Consider the following 21,287-nt stretch of genomic DNA (forward strand, 5'->3'; position numbering starts at 1 on the left):
ATACAGTCAAACAGGTTGGAGATGAGAGGCAAAGGGCAGCATTTTTTATTGTTTGGCATTGAGTCGAAAGTAGTCTATACAAGGTACATGGGAGCTGTTCTTCTTTTTAAAGAAGGAAAATCCAGCTCCAGCTGGTGACGAGGATTTGTGGATAAACCCGCATTTTAGATTTCCCAAAATGTAGTCAGATATGGTCTGAGCTTCAGGCAATAAGAGTGGGTAAACACGGCCACGGGGAATGGTCTCCATCGGAATTATTTCTATAGTGCAGTCCCAAGGACGGTGAGGAAGTAATTCCTCAGCTGTGGCTTTATAAAACAAAAAATGTCATTAAAAGGATCATAGAAAGACAGCAAAGAGGAACAAGATCGAAGGCAGATTTCAGAACAAGAAGAGCCCCAGGAGGTAACCTGAGTCTGCTGCCAGTCAAGCTGTGGAGAATGAGTTTGGAGCGATTGTAATTCTAGAATGTTAGAGTTAATAGCCCATGGTAGGACTAGAAGACTGGTCCATTCAGAGTGTTGAGACTGCACCTGGAGGCAAATGGAGAGTATACATCTGGAAACTGTAGCATTGAGGAATCGATTACCATCCATAGTAGTCAAAGACAGAGGATGCTCCAAAGGTTTGGTAGGAAGTTTTAGATCCACAGCTAGAGGAGCAGGTTAAGAAGGTATCCACTATAGCTCACCGGATCAGTTGCCTAGCAACAGTAACAGCATGATTTCTCTGTCAGGCACCAGTGAGTGGCACCTGGATGTATCATGTGTATTGTAATCACCATCGCCTGTCTGATCATATTACTGGCATTGCTTTCTTACAGCATAGGTGCCCTCCTATGTTTAGTTATGCAGTGTTCTCTGCCGCATGTCCGATTGCTTACCGACACTCTCCTTGGTAATTAGCAGTGGTTGCGAAGTTCTGCATGTCTGCAGGATATCCACTATTGCACTCAGGGTGGTTGCCTAACTACCACATTCACATTCTCTCCTCCTATGCAGCCGGCGTTTCGCTATTCAGCTGGTTGCTAGGTAAAACGTCCCCAGAATCCGTTCAGCTGTGCAATCACTTACCACACTCATGCAGCTAATCATTCTGCAGTTTCTAACTGGTGCTGCAGCCTTTATAAAATTCTTCTGGCTTCATTCCAATGCTGGTGATTGTTCCTGGTTGACCTAGCGTGCAATGTATTCTGTCATCAGTATTTGACCCAACCGTTTAATGGAATCTACTGTCATCTCCACTCCTGACCCTTAGTTTGTTAAACAGATCTGCATATACATCTCTACCTGCCCTGACCTCTGGCTTGTTTAAATGATTCTGCTTTATTCTCCTCTCCTGACCCTTGGCTTGTTAAACAGATCTGTATACATATAGCTCTACCTGTCCTGACCCCTGACTTTTTTAAAGGTACTGCTGTCTTCTCTACTCCTGACCTTGGCCTGTATAATATTTACATTACCCCCTGCCTGTCTGATTCTCAATTTGCAACACTACACCATCTGGTTGCTCATTACATTCTACTGTGTACTGTCCAGTCCATCACACAATTGTAAATCAACAACTACCACTACCTGAATTTTTAAGTCCTGTGGGTAACTGAGTGTTATGGAATAAAACAAGTTCCTCAAAAAGGGGGCTGCTATATGTGAACATCTTGAGAAGCGGTTCTAGTAGTTGAGGATCACATATGCATTGTCCTTAACAGAGCAGAAATAAAATTACCCGCTAAACCGGAATTTGCAAAATCAGAAATGACTGACTATTAAATCCTAACTCACTCTCCCCTGTACCATTTAGGATTTGCCGTTTCCTGACCTCTTAGGGTAATTTACTAAAATGTGGCTGGATTCTGAGAAATAAAGGCACAAGTTGTTTGTTAAATCTCCTCTCCCGCTCCTCTTGTGAAAGACCGGAGTGACCCACTTGCATGGGCTCCTTGTGAGTTAAAGGAGGATTCTGGAATTTAAGTGCCAGGTGAGTAAAACAGTAGAGGGACTGTTCTCTCTCCTGAGTTCGTTCCATGAAATGAATGTCAATCTTGACGCAGAGAGTAATTAAATTATCAAGGTCAGATGGTAGTCCTCGGAAGCCAGTTCATCTTGTTCACTCAGACCTTGTCAAAAGGCCACCACAAAGGTTATTCCACCAGATCTCGGAGGAGAGTTTGTGGAATTGCACTGCGTATTGAACCACTGACAAGGAGCCTTGATGTAGTGTCAACAAACTGGAGGTGGCTGACAAAACTTGGCCAGCCTTATCAAAAATCTTCTTAAGGACTTCAAGCCATGCAGTCTCCATTTGCAAACATTTGTGATACAAAATGGGTCGTTCTGAAGTGCTCAGTGACTTCAAGTGTGGTACTGTGATAGGATGCCACCTTTGCAATAAGAAGGTTTGTGAAACTTCATCCCTGCTGGATATTCCACGGTCAACTGTAAGTGATATTATTAGAAAGTGGAAGCATTTTGGAACAATAGCAACTCGGCCATGAAGCAGAAGACCAAGTAAAATCACAGAGTGGGTTCAACGACTGCTAAGGCACATGGTGTGTAAAGATCGCCAACGCTCTGCTGATTCCATAGCTGAAGAGTTCCGAACTTGCCCTGGCATTAATGCAAGCACAAAAACTGTGCGGTGGGAGCTTAATGGAATGAGTTTCCATAGCCGAGCAGCTGCATGCAAGCCACACACCACCAAGATCAGTGCCAAGTGTCGGATGGAGTGATGTAAAGCACACCGATATTGGACTGTGAAGCAGTGGAAACATGTTCTGTGGAGTGGCAAATCACACTTCTCTGTTTGGGAATCAGATGGGCGAGTCTGGGTTTGCTGGGAGAATAATACCTGCCTGACTGCATTATGTCAACTGTGAAGTTTGGTGGAGGAGGGATAATGGTATAGGGCTGTATCTCCAGTGAAGGGCAAGTTTAATGCTTCAGCATACCAAGTCATTTTGGACAATGCTATGCTTCCAACTTTGTGGCAACAGTTTGGGGAAGGCCCTTTTCTATTCCAACATGACTGTGCCCCAGTGCACAAAAGCAAGAACTACAAAGAGTTTGATGTGGAAGAACTTGACTGGCCCCGCAGAGGCCTGACCTCAACCCCATCAAACACATTTGGGATGAACTGGAATGGAGATTCCGAGCCAGGTCTTCTTGTTCAATATCAGTACATGACCTTTGATACTCTACAGAATGAATGGGCATATATTCCCACAGAAACACTCCAACATCTTGTGAAAAGCCTTCCAAAAATAGTGATAGCTGTTATCACTGCAAAAGGGGGACCAACTTCATATTAAAGAATATGTATTTGAATGCAATGTAATTACAGTCCCTGTTGGTGTAATGGTCAAGCGCCCAAATAGTTTTGTCCATATAATGTATATCTTTCCTTGTAGCCCCACTAACTAAGTCAGTGTTCTCCAGTGTGTCATCTAAGAGGGTCTTTCAGCCTCTGCATTTCGGCAAACAGTTAATTCTTCAAATGCATGCTTTTGATGTGGGGCCTTCTTGTCATATTTTCTTTTCTTTCCTCGATCCCATGAACTATGTAAGATAATGAAAGAAGGTTTCATTAAGTGGGAAAGCTCAGGTGGTGTTGGACTACGCATCAAGAGAATATTGTTTATGGATTTTTTTTAATTAACAGGTTTGGAATGGTTTGGATTTTTTGGAATGGTGTGGGGAAAGTGATTGACTTTTATTAAAATAAAATGTGGACAATGGAGTTCTAGGTAATGAATGATGATGACTCAGGTATTCGCAATTTTGTGGTTCTCGTATCTCTGACCTTGAAAAATAAATAATACTCACTCAAAATACATATAATTTGCACAAATCATGCTCCTCATTCAATTGTTTTTTCTTTAATCTGATGAAGCCCAGCACAAGCTATGCTTTCGCATCCAATGAAGAATTTCATGATTCAATATAGTCCGAGATAGGTAGGAAAAAAGCCATTAAAAAATGATGACCCCCTTGTTTACTAGCATCATCCGTATGAACTTAAACAGAGATATAATGGACATTGCTTCTGTATTGGTGGACGTATCTATCAATCAGAGGCATGAGAAAGGTTATTTAACTGTTTTTAAGTATTATTGTAAGGAGACCTATGGATCTCTTGCCATTGCACATGAATCACAGAGTTGACAAAGTTGCCAAACTTGGGTTCAACATCATTTATTGTTACTATGTTGCTCATTGAGATAATTATTTGAGCAATATTTATTTGACATTCCAATTATGCTGATGTTGTTATTTAAAAATGGGCACTGTGTTTATCTGTCACCACAAATCTCACTACTGATTTGGGGAGTAGAGAGAGCTAGCAGGAACAATAAATGGCTATGGCAGAGCATTGTTTGACAATAACAGCCATATTCTACATTCTACTACCAAATGTAGCTCATTTGCTGTGACCATTGTTTACACACAGACAGTAATATTAAGTGCAGACCTCATTGTGGTTGATTTTAACTGTTAAGATATCAATTGGCTGTTTCCTCTTCAGGCAGGCCCGGCGCTCCCATTAGGCAAGGTTAGGCACTTGCCTAGGGCGCCGGGCTCTGGAGGGCGCCTGGAGGGCACAGAACTGGAAATTAATTTTAAAACTGTGCGGCGACTGCTGACCATACCTGTCACGGCCGCCGCACAGCATGCAGATGCACGGGGGAGGGGGGAGAGGCTACTGCTCACCACCGCCGCCTCTCTGCTCCGTTTCCTCCCCTCCACTCACTATTGTCAGTGAGTGGAGGGGAGGAGACGGAGCAGAGAGGCGGCGGTGGTGAGACAAGGTAAGAAAAGACGGGGTGAGGGGGGAGGAGGGAGGAGGGCGCCGATTTTTGCGGGGGGGGGGGGAGAGGGCGCCGATTTTGCCTAGGGCGCCATGGACCCTAGCACCGGCCCTGTCTTCAGGATACACATTTTTATCTACCTTTCTTAACTAGGAGAATAGCACTATTGGACTTATTTTGAATTAAATAGAACTGATATAGCTAAAATTCAGGTAAGTTGGTATTTAGGAAAAAGCAATCACCACATAATAATTATTTTTTCTTTTAATAAAATATTAACTAGGGGAGCAACAAAGGTCATAAATTATGCAAAGATTACATTTAATCAGCTCAGACAGGCATTAAAGCTTATGGACTGGGATATTAGAGCATGGAATGTATGCAGAAAAATAGAGCATTTCAATTGTTATAGCTGAAAGGGATTGGGTAGTCATCAAATAAATACTTTACAAGAAATGCAACAACACATGAAAAAAGAAAGTCAATTTAACTAACATAGAAACATAAAAACAAATTGGTAAGGAAAGCTAGTCTAAGCCAGATAAACTTTTCAAGTACATACATAGCAAAAAAATGTAAATATTATTATTATTATTTATTTGTTACACTAATAAAAAACTAGGAGAGAAAAAAAAGAAAAACATTGCATAGTACAGATGTCATTTTAATTTGTAATTACTAAAAAGGAAACACTGATAGAATATATGTTGTACTAACCCCAAGGCCCACATTAAATATTACTGGTATAACACAAGAATATATAACTGATGAGATAAGTAATGATAGTGCACCTGCCCCTAATGGCATCTACCTGTTTGCTAAGGGAGCAAAGCACAATAATTGATTTACCATTATTTCTTATATTTATGAACCCCTCTATTATTTTGTCAGAACCATAAAAAAATCAAATCTGGAAAATTATAGAGAGTGACATGGGCAAACACAGGGGGCCTGAGTCATAAAGGAAAGTAAAGCAAAAAAAATCAGTAACTTTAAACCTTGGCAAAACTATGTTGTATTGGAGGGGGGTGTAAACTTAAAATGCAAAGACAGATTTATAATTGTGGTAGAGCATGCCCTAGGTCAGCTATCAAGTATTTGCGTCCTACATGAAAAAACAGCCAGTATTTTCCTTATGTGCAAAATAATAAACTCATTTGCACCACTTGTATTGCAGCATGGTTTTGCCATGGTTCAAAGTTAATAATTTTTTTGCTTTACTTTCCTTAATTAATCAGGCCCAAGGTTTCTAGAGGGGGGTACCAAATGTTGCCATAAGCCTACAATAGGCACTTTTTTAAACCAATCGTGACAATGGTTGTAGATTTTTAACTTAGCAACAATTACAACCAATGCATAAATGTTGATAATGACCAAACTAATTGTAATATTTTACACATACTTGCCTCCTCTCCCGGAATTCCCGGGAGGCTCCATAAGAGTAGACAAAGCTCCCGCATTTGGCGAAATTCACGGCAGTGAATGGAGGGGGCAGGGATTAATTGCGTCATTAAGCTCTGCCCCCTCCATTTAATTCCGTGAATTTCGGTTTTTTATAATGGGGGCGGGGCTATGGTGAGGCAACTGGGGAGGAATCTTAAAAGTTGGCATGTATGAGTTTACAATGAAATATGATTTAAATAAAAGTAAAAAAATAAATAAACATGGCTAATACTTTGTGATGCATTTTGTACTGAACTGTTATTTGACTTGTACATACCTGCTAATGGTAGTGCTGGCAGGAACAGAGCCCAGGCAATAACAGACACCAAGAGAATATGGTACAGGATGCAGGTTTAATGCTATGACAGGGGAAGGGGGGCTCCCTCCTGGTGGTCAACTGAATGGTATTCTTATCTGCCCACCATGCTTGTACTTTCCACCATGTTCAGCGATGTGGAGGAGCTCGGCAGTTGCTTTGCTAAGTCTCTACAGCTGTCACTTGACTACTTCACAGCAAATCAGGACCAGAGCTGTCATGTGAGCCTGCCCCATCTGCATTGTGTAGTTTGTGTTTGTTTGTTTCTGCCTAATAAACAGCTAATGCATGTTTTCACAAGCAGACAGGAGTCTATAGAGACCATGGTAAAGTGCAGTGCATTATTAAATGATGTACCTGCAGATCTCAGCATTTGAGCATGGGGATGGGGGGCGTTTCTGGGCAGCAGGAACCCCCCCTCCCTAAGTGTGCGACTTAGTAAGCTAACCCTCAGTTGTGCATAACTATTTGTTTCTAAAAGATAATGTTCAGAAATATGTTGTCAAAATTAAACTGATAACAAAGAAGGACACTGCAAGATTTTAAGGAATTGCGGTAATGATCAAGTATTCTAATTGGTTTAAATGAGGAGTTGAAATTGAAATGCTTGTGGTGCAGTTAATATGGCTTATTTGGATTTTGAAAAGTGTTTGATACTGCTCAACATAAGAGAGGGATACATATATTAAATGATTATAAAGAAGGAAAATACAGCATGTGCATGTATATCTAGCTCAGGAGTGGAAAGTGAAGGTTTTTTATTTTGTAAACAGAATATATCAAGTTTGGACTAATTGTGTTAGTGGGTTGACTACTGTAAGAATACACACTGGGTCCTGGAAGATGTCAATATTTACAGATGACAGTAAACGATGTATGGTTCTTAGCACAGACCAGGACAGTAACTAATTATAGAGAGAAAGTAACAAAATGGCACATTAGGCAGACAAATGGTAGATGAGGTTGAAAGTTATATGCATTTCTCAAAGTCTCATAAGTCTATGTCAGTAGAGTAGGGAGATGGTTGGAACATGATTTGCTAGTTTTATCAATAATAAAATTGAAATATCTATATGACATTAGCAGTAAAAGACAGGGAGATGACAGTCAGGGTCAGGGCTGGCATTTCCAGTGGTCCCTGCTGGCAATTTGCTTATATGCAGTGAATCCTTTTTAGGCAGAGTGTCCAGTTAAGCGAGGCATCCTCCTTCCACATTTCTTGTGCTCCGGTACCCCTATGTACATTATGCTGATACTCCTACTGTGTACTATAAAGAGATTAAAAGTCAGTGATGAAACCTGTGTCCATATAAAAGTACACATATGCACAGAAGTATTTTCAAGTACACTTACTTTTTCTATAATTATGTATTTTTTTAAGTCAGATAAAGCAAAGCTGATGAAACACCAGCTGTATTTGTGAAGAGAATTTTGTCATTGACAGGCTGTTGCATGGTGGATTGGGTAAGTAGTCACATGACATCACAAAACAGCAAATTACCAACACTATGTGTATATAGAGGATATTATGGGCTAAGAATAATACCTTTGGGGTCATCTTTAGGGAAACAGAGATTGCAATTTTGATCAGTGATAGAGAAAGTGCTGAGAATAACATCAGAAAAGTCAATCAATAGTAATATTATGAAAGGCTGGAGAATGGACTGGAGAGTGCTTAAGAGAATATGATTGTCACTATTAATGTCAAATACATCTTAAAGGTCAATGAGTATTAGGATAAAGACAACCTTCTCTCCCAGAAAATCTAAGATTAGCATCTTTAGTGAGGGTTATTGCTAATAAATGATGTTAACATTATCAGCAGCTATTTATATAGCGCCACTAATACCGAGTTCTGTACAGAGAACTCACTCACATCAGTCCCTGCCCCATTAGAGCTTACAATCTAAATTCCCTAACACACACACAAGCAGAGAGAGACTAAGGTCAATTTTAATAGCAGCCAATTAACTTACTAGTGTGTTTTTGGATTGTGGGAGGAAATCACTGCAAACATAAGGAGAACATACAAACTCCACACAGATAAGGCCATGATCAAGAATCGAACTCATAATTACTGCTGCTGTGAGGCAAAAGTGCTAAACACTAAGCCACCATGCTGCCCAATTAAATATATGCATCGTTTTTACAATTTTATTGATAGATATTAGATGCAGGTCAATTTGTTCAAGTGTTTTGGAGCCAATGGGAAATAATAAAATATGGAGGTTGCTTTACAGAGGTAGGAAAGGTGTTTTTAAAGTGAAGCTCACACAATAAATGAAAAACTTTATATAAAACTTTGATGGAAAATACTTAAATGAATACATGTGAGAATAATACATTACTATTTTCTACTGGTATATCAGTTTTGCAATACTAGTTTTTTGCTGTATGCTAGTTGTTATAATGGTCTATATTAAAGTGGAAGGAATTTGGATAAACCTACGCCATTGTATATATAAAAAACGTAGGGAGGACCGGAGGCCCATTTTCTCACTCAAAGTCTCTAATGATGTGGGACATATTCGCCTGAGATATGAATGAACTGAGTGATATCCGTATTTTGCCAAGGGGAGGCGAAGGCGGAATTGTTCCCTATAGGGAATGCCGGGTGATGTCAGAGCGGCGTAAGCGGAGAAGAGAATGTTGTGAATTCCCTGAACCGGAGAACTTTGTCCCATATGTCAAGTGTAAATTTCAAAGTGGGATAAGAGTATACCAAGGCTGGTCTTTGATTTAGAGAAAGCCAAGGAAAGAATTTCAGAGTATGGTGTGGGGTTAGCACATCTTCGATATCCACTCATCTTTTGTGCCCTGGGGGACTTTGCCATGAAATAATCTGACTAAGATTTACCGCCTGATAGTAGCGTTCGAAAAGTGGGAGTCCATAACCCCCTGACACAGTGGCTTTGGCTAGACAGGAACATTTCAGGCGCAATTTTATACCCTGCCAGATGATTCTACCGCAAATTGTTTGCAGGGATGTTAGGAACGTCTCCGGCTCCATGATAGGGAGTGTTTGAAACAAATATAAAATCCTGGGCAAAACATTCATTTTAATAGCACTTACTCTCCCAAAACAAGAAATAAAGAGAGGATCCCACTTAACGAGGCCCCTTTTAAATGAACAGTATACCACATCTTTCTTATGCACCAGTTTTCATAAATACACCCACCACCTATAATTATACCTCAATCACTTAATAGATACGTGATGTAAACTTTATGATTGTGCTAAATGATCGTAAGCTAAAAGTGCAACTAAAAAAGAGAAAGAATCACACTCCAAGTGAAGCCCTCTTTGTCATTACACTCACTCGACATGTAGCATATATTCTCCGTATAGAGATATACAATATCTTGCAAATTCTATCAACACCCATGGGCACTCCAATGTATTTGCAGAAAGAAAGCTCTTACAGAAGTTCTAGGACAGTTGCACCATTTTCTGCACCTTTTCTTAGGAAGCTGTTACGGTGCTGGTAGTTACAGGTCTGATAGTCAGAGCAGGCCTGTACACGACCAGATGCTGAGTCTACTAGGTTCAGAATAAGGAGGCAAGACACAATGTAGTTCTTCAAAACTTCAATGAAAAACATATATATATATAAATATGCAGATGATGATATGCAGGTGTCCAATAGCCACGGCGGAGCGTGACAAGGATAAACACAATAACAGTCTTGTTATATGCACATGAACAGACTTGCAGCAGGCTGTGAATCAGTAGAGGCACAATAGAGAGAAAACAAAGTCTTGGTAATATGCACAAGATGATACTTGCAGCAGAGAAATCCCAGTAGAAGTGCTCCAGCACTAGGTAGAGAACTGAAACTCATACACAGGAAGACACAGGATACACAGGAGTCCAAGGAATCAGGCTAGCAACAAGTTGCACTGACAGTGAGCAGATGTCAGTGCTGAGTTTAAATAGAGCAGGTAAAGTGATCACGCCCTGAGGGTGAGTCATGTGAAGCACAGAAAGACAGAGCAGACAGGGAAAGTAACAAAACCTGGTCAGGATTGTTACAGAAGCCTAGTAAGGGTCCAATGTCACCCCAGAATTCATTCAATGGTGCGTTTCGACCATATGGTCTTTATCAGGGCAGTGCAGAACTGAAGACACTCCATTGTGCTATAGTGTCATTATCCAACCAGCATCCACTTCCAATTAAAAACTTAAAATCCTTACTAAATGAAAAACAATGGTTTAGTAAACTTCCACACATTTATTTTATACTCGAAAACAAGTAGTATTTTCCCTCTCCCCTCTCATTTCATTCCTTCCTCCTTTTTCATGACTTGTCTAAGCCCTCCAGAGTTGTAAAGGTTGAGTCAAAATTTATAAATGTTTTATATCTTTATTTAATTTTGACTTCAGGGACTCTTCAAGGACTCTTAAAAACACAATATTTTCTGCTGTGTTATCTGCATTGTTTTTACTGAATGAAGCTTCATACACAATGGCATCAAAATAAAAGTTTTTACTAGCATGTTTTAAATGTTAGTGAAAGCATGTTAACAGGTTCCAATGACCCAATATCTACAAGTATTTTTGGTCTGGAGCATTTGCATTGCATTTTCTTTTTCATTCATCACAAGTGAATATAAATATATCTGGGTGAATATGATGACTTCCATGGACCTCCTTTTTGACCACAAGTCCTTGCCCTTGTGTTTCAAACTCCCATTGTGCTATAGAGTGTAAGCTTGCGATCAGGGTTCTCTTACCTCTCTGTCTGTATGTATTACCCAGTATTGTCTTATTAATGTTTGTTCCCAATTGTAAAGCGCTACTGAATTTGCTGGCGCTATATAAATAAATGTTGATGATGATGAAATCTTTGTTAACCACCACATGTTGACATGTATTGGTACTAGAGTCTAACACAGTGCCAGTAGATAATGACCTAAGGTTGACAGGTATTAATAATATAAAATAATTATCTTCCCTGTTAACAAGATCATATGGTATTTTTTTTTACCTGCCTTACCTGCATGGATCACAGCACCCAATAAGAAAAGTCTGTGATTATGAAAGTAGTTTATGCCAGTATAAAACTCTGATTTATCACTTTAACATGTGTGAATAGATATGTTTTACATGGAGTTTAAAAATAAGTGTTTATATTTTGGGGGTTTTGTTCCACTTCAAAGCTATTAAACACAATTTTAATATTTATTATTCCATACTTATTATTTTGTAATGTTAAATCCGATGTATCATTATCTATCAAAGCTTAAAACATAAGGAAGTATTGTCGGGTAATATCTTTGCTCTAGAGAATAATTCCTGTGAAGAGCATACTTTTTCTTATTACATTTTTTCAGTTTCTAACAAAAGCGTAAAATAAAAAAAATATTCTCATTCTTTAAGCTGACATTTAGAATGTGTTTGGCAGAACACTTAAAAAAGTTATATAAATCATCTTCTATTATCTGGGACTTCTACCTTCTAGACATCATGCCATACAACAGAATTTTTCAAATTTCACAGGTGACTTGTTGGTATTTTAATCCCTTCTGAACAGCACATTAACACTGTAAGCACCTGAATAGACTTGCCTGCTTCCTAGATATTGTCAAAAAAAGTGAATTGCAAACGTAATACATTTTACTATTCTGAAACCTTTGAAACTTTACCAATGTAGACTTGAATACAATATGGAGCGTAATTTATGGACCAAAAACTTGCGTGCAAACATTGCATATTTCGGCTCATATGCTGATTAAGACACATCGCAAGATGCCTTCAACTCTGCAACTGTAGTATTTGCGCGGAATTTTATATCTAATCTGACCAGTAAAATGTGTTACTTTATAGTGAGTGGAATACCAAACTGAGGAATACAATTATTTTTTAGCAATTTTTACTAAATGTAATGGAATCTGTCTCTGCACATGGGTAATCTTAAAACCCATCCTGAGTACATACATACAATTGCAAGCACATTTTCAAAACTATATTAAATACAATCTCCTGAATGTCTGCATAAAGACCAGAAGGTATATTTACTAAAGCAGGTTTGAAAAAAGAAGATGTTGCCTATAGCAACCAATCAGATCCAAGTTATCATTTATTTAGTACATTTTACAAAATGACAGCAAGAATCTGATTGGTTGCTATAGGCAACATCTCCACTTTTTCAAACCCGCACTTTAGTAAATATATCCCCAGAACGTGTTTTGTCTTTCCTCATATTATGATCTTCACAAAGGGGGCACGTTTGGCATTATTATTGTATTTCAAAGGTTAAATTACATGCATGTCAGTTAGTATTTACAGCTGAAATGATATCCCTTTTGCTCATGTGTGCATATGAGCATTGTGTGGAAGAAAGACCATTGGTACTTTTAGGCAAACATTATCAAGTCATTACAATTTCATAGTCAGTCTCCAGGTATATATGTATACTGTTAATAAATAACAATTTTGCTTTTATTCTGGGGCTTGGCCTGTACATGACTATAAAGGGTAGCCATAGTAGATTGATCAGATGAAAATAAAAGAACATGTGTGGTCTGAGGTGAGTAAAGGGTTGTTATATTAGCTGCAGAAACAGCTAAAACATTACTTACTACTTGTTCGTGAGGTTTTGCGTGTGCAATGCATTTAATACCAGCAACAGAAAAAATACTTGGGCAACATAAAGGCCATTTTTTTCTCTTCCTATCTCCACAGATGAGAAATCTTCTTTGTTTCCACAAGTGCCCATAATCAAGCACTATGCCAAACGTCTAGAGAGAATCAGTAAACTATTGACAGATTTTCCAGGGTACTTGCACAAATATGGTAAATGGGTTCAGCAATGTAGGATGAATAAACCTGTTAAAAAGTCATAGTACAACATCAATGACTGGGACCAGTCCAACCAGACATTTGATCAAGAAGCAACTGAGAACAATAACATTGCTATGGCAGAAAACTAGAGGAAGAAGAATCCTCACATGATTCTGTTCAAGATAAATAACTGCAGCACAAAACAATGATTCATCTTTGGAAAAACACCTTGCTGTACACTAGGACCTGTTGAATAAAGAGAGACGAATAGATAACTCTCATGTAACACTAAGGACAGAGCTTCTGATATAAGGTCAGATCAGAGCAGTAGACTAGGTATTTGAGTGGACCAGAAGCAAGCACTGATGAAGTAGAAATGGTACTTGCAAAAAATGTACCAATCTACAAAGCAAAAATCATTTGAAACTACAGAAAGGTACAGTATGTTGGGGTAACTGACATTCCAAGATTTGCCTGAATCCATAAACCCTACAATGTTTTCAGCAATCTCCATTGGTTGAGGCACCTTCCTTTGACTAATAATCTAATAAGCTACAGGTCAAAGTGTGGTTTATATTCCCAGGGTAGGGGCTAGTCCAGCTCTATATATCCCAGGGTGAGAACGCTAACTATACCTATAGGCCACCACTCCCACCCCCCCCCCCCTTCAGATGCACCTGCAGCTCCAGAGGTACCATTACCATAGGTTCTGACATGCTTAAGCAGATATCCAAAATGTATTGTGACAGAAGCACTGAGCAAGTGGGGAATGGCAGAGGTATATATTCCAAGCTTTCTGTCTTGTATGCTCTAAATCCCCAGGGAGTTTATTTTGCATGGGAAGCAGCTCCCCAATGAGCTTATTCAGCAATAGGAAAAGCTGGCAACGGTCCCTGCGGTTGAAAATAGACGGAGAAGGGTGGGCTCCATTTACAAGGCCCAGTCTTCTGATCTCTCAGTCTCACAACAGGCTGATTGGTGGTTGCACCTATGAGGTGTATTTGAAAGTGAAATCATATCAGTCTCACTCTCTCAGAACTGGGGAGGAGGTTGAATGCCTCCTGAGAGACACTGCTAACTGTGATCTGTAAGTCATGTATATTTTGTGTTTGTGTGACACACAAGGTTCCTCACTTGAGAGAGGGTGTTCCTGTGTTTAGTTAGTGCCAGACTTTATATTGAAATTTTCTTTGATTTTTTCTGTTCAATAAAACTGCCTGAGGCCAGCTGTACCAGAACATTGGACTTGTGTGACTTCACTGCTACTGCTGGCACCTGTTCCCCTAAACCAGATACAGTAACTTACAACATTTTTTTTTAACAATTACAAGTTCTAGTATAACAATCAAAATAAAATACTATAGATAATATAACATAACTATTGTATAATAGCTGCATAAACAGACAACAGCTAAAGAGATTTTACCACTAAGCTGGTACTATGGATACACTAATTAGGAGCTCCAGATCACTCATGTCCTACTGTTCACTGTGGCTGTGAACTAGCCAAGATGTCACTCTGCTTTAGGTGGATACACGTCAGTGCAAAGGCCAGAGACAGATACTATTTGTACCTTCCAGGAATCAGCACTTCTGGGAGATGGTGTGCCCTGGATCTTGGTCCATTTGGATGGTGTTTTTTCTATGGGACTTTTCCACAGGAATGAGTACTGCATGCAACCCCTCTCAACCCCTGCATGGATAGGATCCTTGCTCTTTGTATGGTCAACCCTCAGCACTAGATAGTCATAATAGACAGAATCAATTAATGTTACATTCTAACACATATCTCAAAAATCAATTAAGTTGTTTATTTAATTCCATATTCTGATTTTGTGGGGGGCTCCCTATGTTGTATATTCATGTAATTATTTGAACAAAAAGAAAAAAGATACTACATATGAAGGGAACTCCCACTTTAGGAATTTTCTTATTGTAACAGATATTTTCATAAATCGATTAGACCAACATCAGTGGAATGGCTTAAATATATTAGATATTTCATTATATTGACCATGATAATGAATGCAAAACATATATAACAGAAACAATTTCCTAAAAATTTACTTTTATTTGACAGAAATAAAATACCTTAAAAGCGAAATATTTAAAATATGAAATATGTAGATCAATTATGAGCACTGGTTTAGTAAATTCCAAAAATCTGGTCACTTAACCTTCATATTACTCTTAAATGCATTAAGGATAGGATCCTTGCCAATACATGGAGAACATGCCAGAACAGCGATTCAACAATGTATTACACTGTAAATCTTCCAGGGTAGTCTCTAAAGCAATGTGCAGTGCACAGTGTGAACAATTCCTTGTTAGCCTCATTCGCTAGGGAGGGATGAGATACCTTCCCCAGTTTAACCTGTTAGGTGACATCTCTGACCTCAGTCACTAGAAGCCCACTGGATAGCCTAGACATGAAAGGACTGCACATACAAAAGAGCAAGGTAAATATATTATATTATCAATTTTAAGAGATAAAAAACTGTTTCACAGACATGGGAAACAGTTATAGATTTAAAACATGTAATTTATATTCTACATGCATGGGAACACCATGCATATAAGATCTCCTGTTACAGACAATAGTGGATCCTGTGTAGGCTTAAACTTAAAGTACCAGTACCTAAATCCCATTGCACATAAGGACACCTCGGAACATATGGCTAAAAGTAACAGTTTGCATATTGTGAGAATGAGGTACTTGGCGGTCGGAGCAATCCAAGTACCTTGGTTGCTCACATCTGCTGCTATCCAATAGAACCAAAGCATATAGGTTGCAGCAGAATTCAGGCCAGCAGATGAAGCAATCATGCACCTGCAAGGAGCATCAAGCCAGTATGCAAAACTACAAGCAGTGGCGATGGTGATTTTATACAATAAGGAAGACAAATTGGTGGCTACACTGCCAAGGAGTTATTACCAATGACTTAGTTACCAAGTTAGAGAAGAGGTTGATGGAAAATACCTAAAAAACATTTGTGGAGGAAAAGAACTGTAAAAGAATTGTGAATCAAATGCCAGTAGTTCAACACAGCAATAGGGCATGTTGATGCACACTATCTCGTGACCAGTCTGGACAGTTGGAACAACATAAATGGTCAAAATTGTAATACTATGACTTACTATTGTACCAAGCCAATTGCTCTTGAAGTTCAGGATGTTGAGTGAACATGAGGGGTACCTGCTTAAAGGTAGAGAATTGTTGCAGGACCCAAGCTGTACAGTCCTGAAAAAATCAATTCCTGCTAAGCATTGAGGAATTGTGAAAACAAATATGCAGATTAAATTTCCTAGGGCTTGTTATATGGGAGTAGTCCCAAGGTAACGACTGGCCCTGAGAAGTGGTATTCTTTAGTGATTGTCTCAGAGGAAACAGCATTGTGATGCTTTAAACTATGGCATAGTAGATTACACATTAAGGGCCTAAGCTAGTCTCAAATCCAGCTAAAGGGTGTACATGTACACCTGGGTAATCCATGTTGCTATATAACAGGTGAAAATGCAAATTTGCCTATTGCTCGCTTTAGCTTGTAGTAGACCAGTGATGGGCAAACTACGGCCCGCGGGCCAGATCCGGCCCACTTAAAGGTTCTAACCGGCCCGCCAATATTTTAAAAAATTTCATTAAAATATGCATAAAATTATTAGGGCCAACCCTGTGTGTCAGAACCTTCATTTTTGTGCCTTCCCAGCTATTTCCTCCATTACACTTCATCCACCTTCCTAAAAGGACACTTCATATGTCAAACACCTGCCCGCCCCCTAATGGCTGAAAGTCATGTGAGAAGAGATGGGCTGGGCCATATACTAAGGCGGATTTTGATTGGCTGCTGTGTTGTCAGTTAGTGGCTCACCAGAAAGACGGATCTGCAACAACCTGCTGAAATAAGTACTGTGTCTGCACTTATAGAGGTAACACTGCTATATAACACCCTCCCGTCCCATTCAAAAAAAATTGTATTATGTATTTCGATATTTGAGTTTTTTAATAAATTATATTGGCCCGCCTAAAGTTTTTCTTTTTTATTTGGCCCGTTCCTGAAAAAGTTTGCACATCACTGTAGTAGACAAACACTGTTTAATATTTACATTGCAGTTGCGAGTTAAGCTGGATCATGACCCCATCCCATCTATAAATATGTCCACTCATTTTAAATTTGTCCTATGCAGTGCAACATGATTTTACCAAGGTGCAAAATTGCACCTTCCAGATTGAGTTACTCCTAACTCTAAATGAGACACAAAGAGTGGTGGCAGCTGCACAACTCATTGGTGAGAGAATTGTGGACCTACGGGGACAAGAAGTGGAGGAAATTACATCATGAGAAGAGCAAGGAATAGGAGTTTGCATGATTGATCCAGCTCTTTATACCCTAGATAGTACATTAAATAAATTGACCTTTTGTAGAAGTCAAATGGGCCTGGTAAGCATGCTAGACTCACAGATAAACTGAAAAAAGCCCTAACTAAGAACAGGAACCAGAAATATGGTTTGATAGCAGTTAATACATTTCAGGACTACTACAAGAGTATCCCAAAACACTCAAAATTTACTACTCTCTTCATATTTACTGGACCACAGCTCTTATTGCTAGACGGTGCAAAAATGCCAAGGACTCCTCCACATAGAAGTCTGCAATACCACAGCGACAAACCAAAATACACACATCTGTATTAAAAATAAGACTCACAAATGCAATGCTCTATTGTTCCCCAAGACAAGAAAAAGTACATAATGTAAAGTTACATTCACCACATTGCCCCCTTCATCATCTCACAATAGCAAACAAGAACAGACCAATATTCAATTTTGGGGGATGTATCAAAGTCTGTATTTTCCAAGCCAATATTTAAAATACTTACAACTGGGGAAAAAAATAGCAGCTGCCTGGCCAGATGACACTAATTTTGTTTTAATCAAAGTAAGTGATGCTCCTATTTATGTTCCATCTCACAGTCTCCTGGTCTAGGCAGCCAGGTGCAAACAGGGTGGGCAATATATATGCTGGAGCACAAAGTTTCTGTGGTTCAGGTAGAACTGAATTATGTAACATTTCCAGATTTCATGTATAAATGGTGTAGCTAACACCAAGGAAAAGACTACAGCATTGGAACTACGTAGAGATGAGCAAAGTTGCAGTGGAATTATGTGCAAATGTAATTTTGTGTCAGGGCAAGCTGTTTTCCTAAGGTTTGAAGGTCAGATGACATATTCGACTTTTTTGCCATTGCATGGGGTGACCTTCTCTACTGTATTGTAATTTTTGCTTCTTGCATTTCACAGAATTTATAGTCTAGAAATAAAAATAAAAATACAATTGTAAGGCGCTGTAACCTACCCTTAGTATAACTTAGTGCTGCAGCTCTCCATAGACAGAATCTGGATCTGTCATACAGAAATGTAGAAAAACCATATAAAAAAAGGAGAGCGCAAAGCATCAAGTATATTATAAAAGTAGACAATTTATTAAATACATGTGTAAATAACATACAAATAATTATAGATAAGACACATTAAATGAACCATTCGTCAGAAATAAATCCCAAAATGGATATTCAATGGGTTAAGATAAGGTGATCAACAGCTGTTAAATTCTCAGAATTTTATAAAAAAAGCAATTTCACCAGGAGTTAAGGCCAAAAAATATATAGTATGGTACCATATACTAAAATGCAGGAAAGACACACTGCAGGTGAAAATATCCGCAGCACAGACTGAAGATAAAGAGGGGTTGTATTTAATCCTTTGTATGCTCGATTGATAAGTGTAGGAAGTGTCCACTGTATAGGTGTCCAGATTATACACACACCATTAGGTGCAGTTAGCACCATTGGAAAGCAAACAGGTACTTATCTTCCTTTGTGAGCCCGTAGATTTCAAACAAGTCACAAACAGTCCTGTTATAGTGCTTCGCGTGTAGTGCAGGTGATTTCCTGACACGGACTGTTCTTTTCGGCAATCCAAATAAACCCCGGGGTTATGAACTGGCCAACACCTGGTTTATAAATCACCCGACGCGTTTCTCGGCGTTCAGCTGTTTCTTCAGAGGTAGGTAAGGTAACTTACCTACCTCTGAAGAAACCTGCAATCTACACTGTCATCATATTCACCCTCATCAGTGTGTACATCATCCTCAAACAATACTAATTCATCCTCGCTTGAATCCCCATCACAGAAGTCTGTGTACTTTGATGTAATTGCTGGTAATGGCCTTTCTCATGGAATTTGTAGTTCATTTTACGGAAGAGCTGTCACGATTTTCGGGCAATTCATTTAGACCAGCCCAAATGTCAAAATGTTGTGCAGACTCATCTGCATCACCACTGGGTGTCTTGTGAAAGCTAAGATTTTTCCTAGCAGCAATTTCCAGAGAAACTGAAGGAGGAGACATCAATGTGTCATGTACCACTTGAGCTGTCAGCTTGCTGACCAGGAGCTCATTGCATCTCTTGAGATCTGGGTCAGTTGGAAAGAAAAAAAAGACATAGCTCTTAAACCTAGGATCAAGCACAGTTGCCTAAATGTAATGATCCGATTCCAAGATTGTGATAACTCTTGCATCCTGGCGAAGTGAATAAAGTACTTAATCTACAAATCCAACATAGTTAGCGGAATTGCTTTGTTTCGTTTCCTCCTTCATTTTCTCTGGCTGCTTTTCAAAAGGTCTCATTAGGGGAATCACTTGACTTAAGCGAACAGTGTCTGTACTCTCTTCACAGATGACTACTTTGAGTTGTTTCAGCACCTTGCACAACACGGAAAGCATTTTCCACTGTGCTGGACTAAAGTACATTCCCCCTAAATTCTATTCTTCTTGCAGCTGCTGCATTCTCCTAGATGCTTTTGCAGAATCACGAAAATGACCCTAAATATTTCGGACACATACAGTATCTCCTGCATGTCATTGTCATTTTTTTAAAAAGCTCTGTACCACCAAGGGAATACTAGCATAGTCACCATGGCGTCTGTGATCCGCTTTGCCACTAGGCGACAGCTTTCATACTTGCTTCCTCTTGCAAAGGATAGTTTAACAGTCAATTGTTGCAAACTACTAGTAGTGTTCTTCTTGGTTTGCTTCTGGATTGAAGTTCCACCCCCTGCAACAAGTGCAGCAGCAGTGGGCCTAACGCTCAAGGATTCTTCTGAGGAGTCCTGGATAGGGGAGGAGTCATCTTGCCTTAGAAACTTGGATGCAGGACTAACTCCGATCACTTGTGAGGATATTGATGATGAGGAGTTGTGGGTGTAGATTGCAGGTGCTGGGATCTAGCTGAGAGAAGGGAGGTAGCTGATGCAGGACTGCTTGCTGTTATTTTTTAGCATAAGTTTCTGATTTTCACAAAAGCTTTCCATGAACTCACTTCAAATGGCATAACATGGATGAGGTTCCTAGATGAGGTTCCTACCTCTACTGACTGTGGCTTTACAATGCTACAAAAGGCTAGACAACTGTTGTCAGGATTTGAGTAAAAATAATTCCACAAATAAGAGGTGGATTTTTTGGTCTTATGCCCAGGCATGACAATGGCCTTCTTCTTATCACTGACAAGAACTGCTGAAGTCTTTGTTTGAAAGTGTATGTAAATAATATTGTGATCTGTGAAGTGGTCAAAATTCACTGCAAATGACTTGAAATTAGTGTATTGAGGTTAATAATAATGAAGGGGGGAAAAAAAGCAAAAATTCTGATTTTAGCAAAAAAAAAAATCAGGATTTTAGAAAAAAAATCGGGATCCAAATCCAAAACCAAAACACGCAAGGGCGGTTTTGCCAAAACCATAACACAAATTAAATCTAGATCCAAAACCAAAACCAGAACACGGGGGTCAGTGAACATCTCTACTTCTAACCAGATTGCATATTTGTGTAAATGGACTGGTATTGTGTATACTTCTACAGTAAGCAAACAAGAGGAGTTAGATAT

This window comes from Mixophyes fleayi, chromosome 12 (assembly GCF_038048845.1).
Source record: "Mixophyes fleayi isolate aMixFle1 chromosome 12, aMixFle1.hap1, whole genome shotgun sequence".
NCBI classification, from domain to species: domain Eukaryota; kingdom Metazoa; phylum Chordata; class Amphibia; order Anura; family Limnodynastidae; genus Mixophyes; species Mixophyes fleayi.